The sequence below is a fragment of the Theropithecus gelada genome, chromosome 1 (genome assembly GCF_003255815.1).
Source record: "Theropithecus gelada isolate Dixy chromosome 1, Tgel_1.0, whole genome shotgun sequence".
Taxonomy (NCBI): Eukaryota; Metazoa; Chordata; class Mammalia; order Primates; family Cercopithecidae; genus Theropithecus; species Theropithecus gelada.
The window spans coordinates 162368908-162378244 of NC_037668.1; positions in this window are offsets into that span (position 1 = coordinate 162368908).

Here is a 9337-nt window from a genome sequence, read left to right on the forward strand (position 1 = left end):
CAGAGTCTCACTCTGTCACCCAGGCTAGAGTGCAGTGATGCGATTTTGGCTCACTGCAAACTCCACCTCCCAGGTTCAAGCGATTCTCCTGCCTCAGCCTCCCAAGTAGCTGGGATTACAGGCACACGCCACCATGCCTGGCTGATTTTTGTATTTTTAGTAGAGATGGGGTTTGGTTTCACCATGTTGGCCAGGCTGGTCTTGAACTCCTGACGTCAGGTGATCCACCCACCTTGGCTAGCCATGACAATTTTCAAAGACACAGCACGGGCAGATCTGTGAGAAATGTTACACAGGATTAATGTGATACACATCAGAGTCTAGCTCAGTTCCCCTTCCAGATTTCCAGCTCAGAAATTCATACCACTGCCTCCCCTTTTATTGTCAGCCCTGGAGAAAAAGAAAAAGGAAACCAAAAACAAAGTAACGCAAAAACCCAGAGGGACAAGGAAACAGAGGGAAACCCCAGACTCCCACAGGTAAGTACTGAGGGCAGGTTCCTCCCCAAGTGCTTCCAAACCCTTCCGTTCCTAGCCAAGGGGGAACTTGGGTTTCCAGCAGCTCTTCCTGAGTCTGAGCCCCATCCAGCAGGTCAGGGCCTGGCTGGGGGCGGACAGGGTGCTGTTTCGAGGCACTGGCTGTCTCCCACCCTTCTAAAGTACTAGGACTTGGTACATCTCACCAGGCAGCTGAACTGAGCACTCGAGTCAGCCAAACACCCTCCTGGGCCCTCGGCTCGTCAGGGGCCACCCTGGGAGACACAAGTCCTGTTCTCCATGTACTCTAGTGTGAAGGATAGGCCGTGTGACCTCAGCAGGCCCCTTCCTTCCTGGGACCCAGTTCCCTGGTCTGTAAAATGGGAATAGAAACATTTGCTCTGCTAACCCACAGGATGGTGATGAGCAGGGATGGAAATGGCAGCTGTGAAGGACATCCGTGAGCTGTGTGTGAAGCACAGTTTGGGGGATCCTGATGTTCTAAGGCTGGTTCGTGTTCATGTCATCCACAGCAGGCTTCCAACCAGAGCACGGATAGAGTTGGCTTTCTTAGGAGTGTGCTTTCTTGGAGGGTGAACCTGAATTGGGGTATCTTCAAGAAGACCAGTTTGGGGGCTGCCTCTCTCCTTCAGAGGTTTGTGTAGAGAGTGTGGACGGGGTAGAGGTTGGGAAGGGGCCATCTGGGGGGAAGAAAGGCTCTTCCAAAAGGTTTGCATCCTCCTGGCCCAAGCAGCACCCCACACCCTCTTCTCCACCCACCAACCCCAAATCTTCAGATTCCTCTGGGCAGCTCCGGCCTCAGTTCCTTGGTCCCTCAGGTCTCCAGGTAAGAAACCAGTCTGCGGGAAATGGGGGAAGCAGATCACTCTGGGAGCATCCTCCTCCATCTCCCCCTTCTCCACCGGCAGTTCATACTAGCAGGATCAGAGACAGAGCTGAGGCCAAGGAGCGGAGGGACTCAGCCAACCTGGTTCAGACGCCTGCGGGGAACCTGCCCCATAGCCCTGTTTGTGAAGTTGATCTTTCTCTCCCATGGGCTCAGTAAAATCTCTAAATTTGAAACTTATAAAACCCAGCATCAGTGTCATGACTATGAGACAATGATCACTTACCAAGTCCCTCCTCACACTGGGCCAGGCATTAGACACTTTAACGCTGGGATCGTCTCCCAGTTCTGTGGCTGAATGTGCCCCGATTGACACATAAGGAATCTGGGATTCCATAAGGGCAAAAAACATGCCCAAGGTCACACACTGTGGCAAGTGGCAGTATCAGGCTGTTGTCCCAGGTCCCCCAGACTTGGAAACCTGTCACCTGGGAAACGTGTCACTCAGGGAAGGCATGTGGCTGAGGGAAGTGAGATATAGTATCTTCAAATCCACTCTAAGAACCAGAAAACATCTCCCTCGAGTTGAGCGCTCTGCACCCTTAGGGTAAGAATGGCACTCAGTTGGCGGGGCATGGTGTTCACGCTTGTAATCCCAGCACTTTGAGAGGCCAAGGCGGGTAGATCGCTTGAGCCCAGGAGTTTGAGAAACCAGCCTGGGTAACACAGTGAGACCTCGTCTCTACAAAAAATACAAAAATTAGCCACGAATGATGGTGTGTGCCTGTAGTCCCAGGAGGTGGAGGTTGCAGTGAGTCAAGATCATGCCACTGCACTCCAGCTTGGGCGACAGAGCTAGACTCTATCTCAGAAAAAAAGAAAAGAAAAGAAAAAAGAATGTCACTAAATCAAATTGTAGCCCAATGGATTATTTGGCACCTGCCTGACTGGAGAGACACTGTGATAAGGGAAGGTCTTGAGGAATAGCAAGGGCTTGTGAGAGGACCCAGGGCTGACCGGCGTGAAGAAGAAGAGCATGCAGACAGTGGCCATTGTAAATATGCCTTCTGTAGACAGGGAAGTCACCCAGCTGCCCAGTAATAGCAAGAGCTACTGTTTATGTTGCATCTGCCCGGACCTAGTCATTGCACAGCACATCATCTGTATGCTCCTCCCAGCAACTCTCTGGATTGTTCTATGATCATCTCCATGTATCAGATGAACAGGCCAGGGCTTAAGTGACCTGCCAAGGACATGTTGTTAAGAACTGGTAGAGCTAAGATTACAATGCAGGTCACTCCTGAGCCACACTTTCCCTGACACTTCCCGGCACGTCACGCATTTCTGTAGCCCAGTCTGACAGATTGAGGAATCCTTCGAGAAAGGCTGGCTCCATTTGCTCTGGTTCTGCATTTGCCCAGCATCACCAGGAGGGAATGGATGACTTGAGCCAATTCCTGACACCAGCCTTCTAAATGGACTGGAGCTCACTGTAAGCGGTCACAGTGGCGTTCTGTTTATCCATTCACCCACCTACTGTATGTTTGGTTGGGTGAGCCAGGCCTGTAGGTGTTAACCAATTCTGGTCACCTGAAAAATAAAACAAAGACAAGTTCTAGAACTGTCAAAACAAGACGGGCCCTGCCACTCTAACCGAGGTTCTGCTTCAGGGAGTTGAGGTGGTGGGAGGGGCAGAGGCTACCTAAGGAGCCAGTTCAGGCTACAGCTTGGGATATACAGGCAAAAGTCCTGGCTGTGTGTCCTGGGACAAGTTACATAACCTCTCTGAGCTTCATTTTTCTACCAACCTCACAGAATAAGCATTTGTAAAATAACTCAGCCTTATAGTCTGCCCGAAGTTACCACAGCTGCTGTGGGTGCCTGCCTAGCCCACTGGCCCCTCCACAGCAGGCATTGCTGTGGGGCCTCACTCCTGTCACCTGATAAGATGACGCCTCTGGCTCCTTAAGACTCAGCGTGCCTCGCCTCCTTCAGGGTCTTGGAAGCCTTTGTTGGTGCCCCGCCCCCTCGGCCACCTACCACCATCAGGAGCCTTCCCCAGGGTTCATGATCCTGTAGTAGTTGCCCAGCACCCTCCCTGCTCTGCCAGCTCCTGTCTGTACCCTCAGCCTGGGAAAGATGATCACATGGTGGTCATCTATGTGTAAGTGTCTATGAAAAGGGTGATTCTGGGAAGTGGCGAAGCAAAAAGGGGATGCTGACAGGGCAGATGGGAGGGGCCTCCGCTAGCCCTGTCTACTTCACAGTTTGAGTTCGCTTTCTCCACCCTGTGTGGCCACAGGCTGCCTCCCAGAACAGCCTGACTATCCTGGGGAGTATCATCCTGCAAACAGTTGTCTCTTGGGGTGAGGATGCATTGCCCCCTCAGGCTGGGAGTCCCAGGCAGAGGCCATGCTAACCCCCTTCCCCTGTGCATGGGCCTCACCTGGCCCGGCAGGTATCAGAGCCCAGGCTGGCTGATCCGACCTGAGCAATCACCTGCGTCTGGGTAAGACAGTGATCTCACCAGGCTTTTGGTTTGGTTTGGTTTTGTCTTCTTGTCCAAGAACCTAAGTTTGGTTTGGTTTTGTCTTCTTGTCCAAGAACCCAAGGCCTATTTTACAATCCCCTGACTCCTTTCCTCAGAACAGAGAAACAAGCAGGGCTTCCTCCGTCCGGACCTCACACTGACTTGGCTAGCAGGAGCACCGGAGAGACGGCTCTGTTGCAGGGGTCATCGGCCAAGGAGGTGGTCTACCTGGTGGGTCCTTCCCGCTGCAGGGCACACAGAGTGGCTCCCGAAGGGCTGAGCACGAGGCAGTGGCTCCTGACCCTCCTGCAGCATCGGCACCGCCCCTGCCGGCCGCTGCCGGGAGCCCAAGACCTGGCGGACAGGAGAAGCCCCACCCCTGGCTCAGCACAAAACCCACAGCACCTTCCCCGGTGCACAGACGCGGTCACACGCACGCCCGTCCACACACACCCAGAGGAAGTCAGACGGGTGAGCAATGGTGACTGGCTTTGAATAAACACAATCGGCGATTTCAGACCTCTGGGGACCAGGTACCTTTTCTGGGCCTCGAGGCTGAAGCACCAAGCGGAGGCCTGGCGCCCTCTGCCGGTGAGCTTGGGCGCGCACACCCGGTCTGTGGTTAATAAGCTGGGGGAGCCGCCTCCTCTGTGCTGGGTCCTGTGGGATGGCAGAAATTCTCTCGCTCCTTCCTCTCTGTCTAGGGGGTCAGAGTGAATTACTTCAAGTCATTCTCCCAAAGGTAAGATCGTCTCCCTATCGTGTGGAAGGAAAGATGAGGCTCAGAGAGTTTAAGCAAATGTCCCAGGATCACACAGCAGGTTGGGGGCCGCCCTGGAATTGGTCTACTTCACTGGAGAACCAGAACTGACGTCACTGGGCCCACCCAGACCCCTGCAGGAGTCCGCGCCAGGGTCTCCCCCTCACCCTGTTCTCCCCGGTCAAAGGCCAACGCTGGACCGTTTCTATATCCTGGGCCTGCTCAGGGAGGGTTCTGGGCTAAAGGATCGCGATGCTGGGCAAATGCTCTGTCAGCCACTTAGTGGGGAAGCGTAACTGGGGGACCACTGCAGGAACTGAGGTCCAGAAGGGGCCTGCAACAGCCCTCCCCTCGGGGAGCTCCCACTCCTGGGGGAGACAGGCCAGATGAGACTACCAAGAAGTCACACCCCTGCCTTCCCCCAGGGAGCAGTGCTGGATGTAGGTAGAGGTCAAGTGGCTTGAGGGTGAAGGTTGGAGGGCTCCTGAAGCCAGGCCAGGGTGGGTTCTCTGGCAGGGAGTAGGCGCCCAAGCCCAGTATCACTGCCTTCTTGGTGGGAGTCTCCTATGCCATCCTTCCCCCGTACTCAGCCCCTCCAGGATCATAGGGGCCACCCATTTGTCTTGCTAGTAGGGGCCGTCTTTATCCTTGAGAACGTACAGGTTGAGACAGTGTTCGTGTCTTGCTTTTTTTGGGCTGGGCCACCTTGGTCCCATTCTCCTGGATGCTCCTGGGATTCAGGAAGTGAGGTCTTTGAAATGAACGTTCAGGCTGCAATTAACCCTAAGGATTTACTGCAGCTTACGAAGAAGCTTTTTCTTTTCAGAGCTGTTGGCCAGGGTCCAGGGCTGTCCCCACTCCCATCTGGTCCTGGCGGTCTGCCCTTGAGGCTGGGGCAATATGAGGAGTGTGCAGGCAAGTCCAAGGCTATGACTCACATCATGTCTCCAGGCTCCAGGCGTCTTCCTAGGTTGCCTGCCTGGTAACAACTGTAATCAGCATCTCACAGGCCCCAAAGCTCAGCTGAGTCTCCTCACCTGGGAAAAGGCTTCCTTCATGGGCCCACTCCTCCCTGAGATCTTTTAACAATAGGTTCCATCAACGGGCAGTGAGTAGACACTTCAAACAGGGAAATCTTTCACTACTGTACCATGATGATTACAGGACAAGGACTTGGAGCCAAATAGACCGGGATCTGATCCTAGTTCAGCCAGTTACTATCTATGTCACCTTGGGCAAGCTGCTTAACCTCTCTGAACCTCAGTTTCCAAATCTGTCAGTCAGGATAATAGTTCCTATGGCCTGAGGTTGTGCAGGAATGGAATGGGATAATGCATGGACTCCAAGGGGTAAATAGTTTGTGTGATAGTAGCATTATTTCTTCTTTAAATGTCACTGAGAGTTACTCTACTACCCTGAGGTCTGGTTCAGAAGTTCTGGTAAGAAGTTTCAGCGTGATCCTGTGAGTTTGCATAGACAAAGCACTCACACACGGGCTGCAGGAGCTGTGGCCACATTTGAGAGCATGCGAGCTACTGCCACACATTCCAGAATATCTGGAGGCAGGAACAGGGAAGGGGAGGTTGTGTATAGTATATTCCAGGCTCTGTGCTAGATCCTTTGCATCGGAGACTTCAGTTAATACAACTTGTTTGTGGTAAGATAGCATTATCTCCAAGCCTAGAGAGGCCATGAGACTTGCCCGAGGCCACAATCTAGTCTGGTAGAAGCTGCTAGTCTCCAATAACTTGCTACTGTTTTATCGGGGTAAGAAAAGTTGTGGCAGGAAACATGGCTGCCCAGAATGAAGACTGCATTTCCCAGTCTCCTGTGTGGGTAGGCGTGGTCACATGACTGAGTTCTGGCCAAAGAGAAGTAAGTGGACACGTCATGCAGCAGTGTCTGGGAACCTTTCTTAAGACACAGGTTGTGCATCTGCTGTCTGCTCCTTCTTCTTTGTCCCTCCCTGTATTTTGCTGCTTGGTAGGCAGGTGCTACCTTGAACCACGAGGGCAAGGGCCACTCAATAACAACACAATAGCTGCTGTTGTGAATTTTCTGTTGCTCTCATTTCTACCTCATCTTAACTGAGATGCCCTGTGATAGAGTGGGGGATTTGCACCTGAGTCAGTGAGCTCTTTCCCAACACAATGCGAGGTTTCTGGGTCCCCTGTGTGCTCCTGCTGTACCTCATCAGCTCTTAGGTGTGACGCATCCCTTGGAACTCTGATGAGGTGGTGTTGGAGGAGGGGAGCCACTCTAATGCAGCTTTTTGAACTCATCCATTCCAAAGATTGCTCGGGGCCTTTGCTAGATCCAGAGGCAGCTTGAGTGCAAAAGCCCAGGGTCCTGAGAGGGTGGAAGAGGTGACACTTCTAAGATCCAGGAAACCCCAGCCTCTGCCACAAGACTGGCTGCATAGCTACCCCTGTGGCAGGTGAAAGCAGCACTCAGGTAGTCCTGGGACTCTTTCTAAACTTCTCTGGCCTGGCCCTCAATGTCCTCTGACAGACTCTAGCTTGCTGGGACACCTCTAAGGAGACTGCCAAGGGAAACTGTCGAAGCAGGAGCAGGTGAGAAGTGCCCCAGGTGTCCTCTTTCCATGGGGGAATTTGGAGAAGCATTCTGAGCCCAGCAAAGTGTCAGGCAGGCAAGGCAAGGCCCCACCTGATAGGAGGTGTGTCCTCGTACCTAGTCTCAGCTTCACGGTTGCCAGCTTCACGGCTGTGTTGGATTCAGTCTGAGTTAAAAGGGCTATAAGATCCCTGGTAAATGACCAGAGTGTGAATGTCACAGGGAAGAGGCTGGACTGGGACCCAAGACAGCTGGCTATGTATCTGGGAAGATGCTATTTACAAACAGAGAAGATATTTACCGACTGGACAATCCTGGGGAAATCTCCCACCCTCCCACTCTCGTTCATAAAGTGAGGATCATGATCACTACCTCTCAAGGTTACTGCAACATTGAATGAGGTAATGAATATGAAACCACTCAGAATCTATAAAGCACCTACAAACCTGGAAGATTATAATTCTGCATTTGTACAGTAGAAATAATAGTACCATGGTTGCTATTAGTGCCCAACCAAACCCCCTTTACTGGTCTAGTGCAACCCTCCATCCGTGCCCGCTGGCTGCTGTGAGGTTTGGCTGGTAACAGTTCGCAGTTATTCCCTCTGCAGAGACTTCCCCGGGAATGGAGGCTGCCTTGCTTGGGGCTTGCAGCCGATGCTTGTCTGACACAGGGGCAGGAAAGTCCAGTACCTGACCTCAAGACCAGATGAACTCTGGTGTAGCACATGCTCCAGGGCTCCCCGTGAAATCAGGCCTCGGCTCAGCCACAGCTGACACCACAGCCTGGCTCCCTCCTTCCCCACCCCACCCTCCTTCCTTTTCTTTCTTCTGAGGGTTCTTCCCCAATAGAAGAATATGTGCACTGAAATCTGTCCCAGGCTGTGCTTTTAATGAATCTGGCCCAACTGTCTGCTTTACGAAGTTGCTATGAGGCTTAAATAATATAATATAGATAAAGAGATTAGCCCAGTGCCTGGCATATATAGTGCATATCCAATTAATGTCAGAGATTGCCATCATCCATGAGACTGGAGCATCAGGAACGTCTTAGTGTAATAGTGAGGTGTGGAAATCTGGTGAGTGAGTCAGCGGATTGAACTTTACATGCTTAGGGACTGGGGCGGGCAGAGAGAAGGGCAGTTGGGTTTCCTTGGGTATCACTGGTTCTCTCTGGTTTGGGCAGTAAGGGGCCTGTACACAGCTAGGGAAAAGTTCCAGTCATTACATATTTCTACCAGCAGAGGACGCCACTTCCATACAAATAAGTGTTGTCCTCCGCTATCTGATGCAGCTTTCATCAAAGCAGTCTAGGTTGGCAGGAAAGATCAGGTACATGACAGAGCAGAAAGTGCCTTCAGATTTGCACAGATAATAGGAAAGGGCAGAACAGGGAGAAACAGTGAGTTAAGCTGTTCAGGAAGCTTCCTGGGAGGTGAGATCTTGAGCAGGGCACTCAAGCACCAGAAGGAGTATTGAGTGGAGATGGCATTCCCAGGGAAGCCACTGCCCTAGGCAAGGTGACCAGGGCCTGAGCCAGGGCCGTGGCAGTGAGACAGCCAAGAGAGGGTATGAAGGACACCAAAGACAGGGACAGGACTGATTTCAGCTGAGAGGTCTAGGAGGAGATCATGGGCCCATCAACATGGGGTAGAAGTCAGGAAGAAGCACGTTTTTATAGGACAGAGCACACTTCTACAACTGGTCTGACTGCCCTGATATTGTAACATGTCCTCCGCAAGCGGGATTCCTGTTTTGTGTGGATTCTAGAAAGCAGCAAAATATTCAGAGGTGTTAATAGCATCAAGATTTCATTGGTTCTTTCCATTCTTTTTATTTTTATTTTTTGAGACGGGGTCTCAGTCTCTGCCCCAGGCTGGAGTGCAGTGGCACCATTACGGCTCACAACAGCCTCAACACCCCAGGGTTCAGGCGATCCTCCTGCCTCAGCCTCCTGAGTAGCTGAGACCATAGGTACGCACCACCATGCCTGGCTAATTTAAAATATATATATATTTTTATATTATATATAAAATATATATTTTACATATATAATATATATTTTATATTATATATAAAATATATATTTTACATATATAATATATATTTTATATTATATATAAAATATATATTTTACATATATATGTGTGT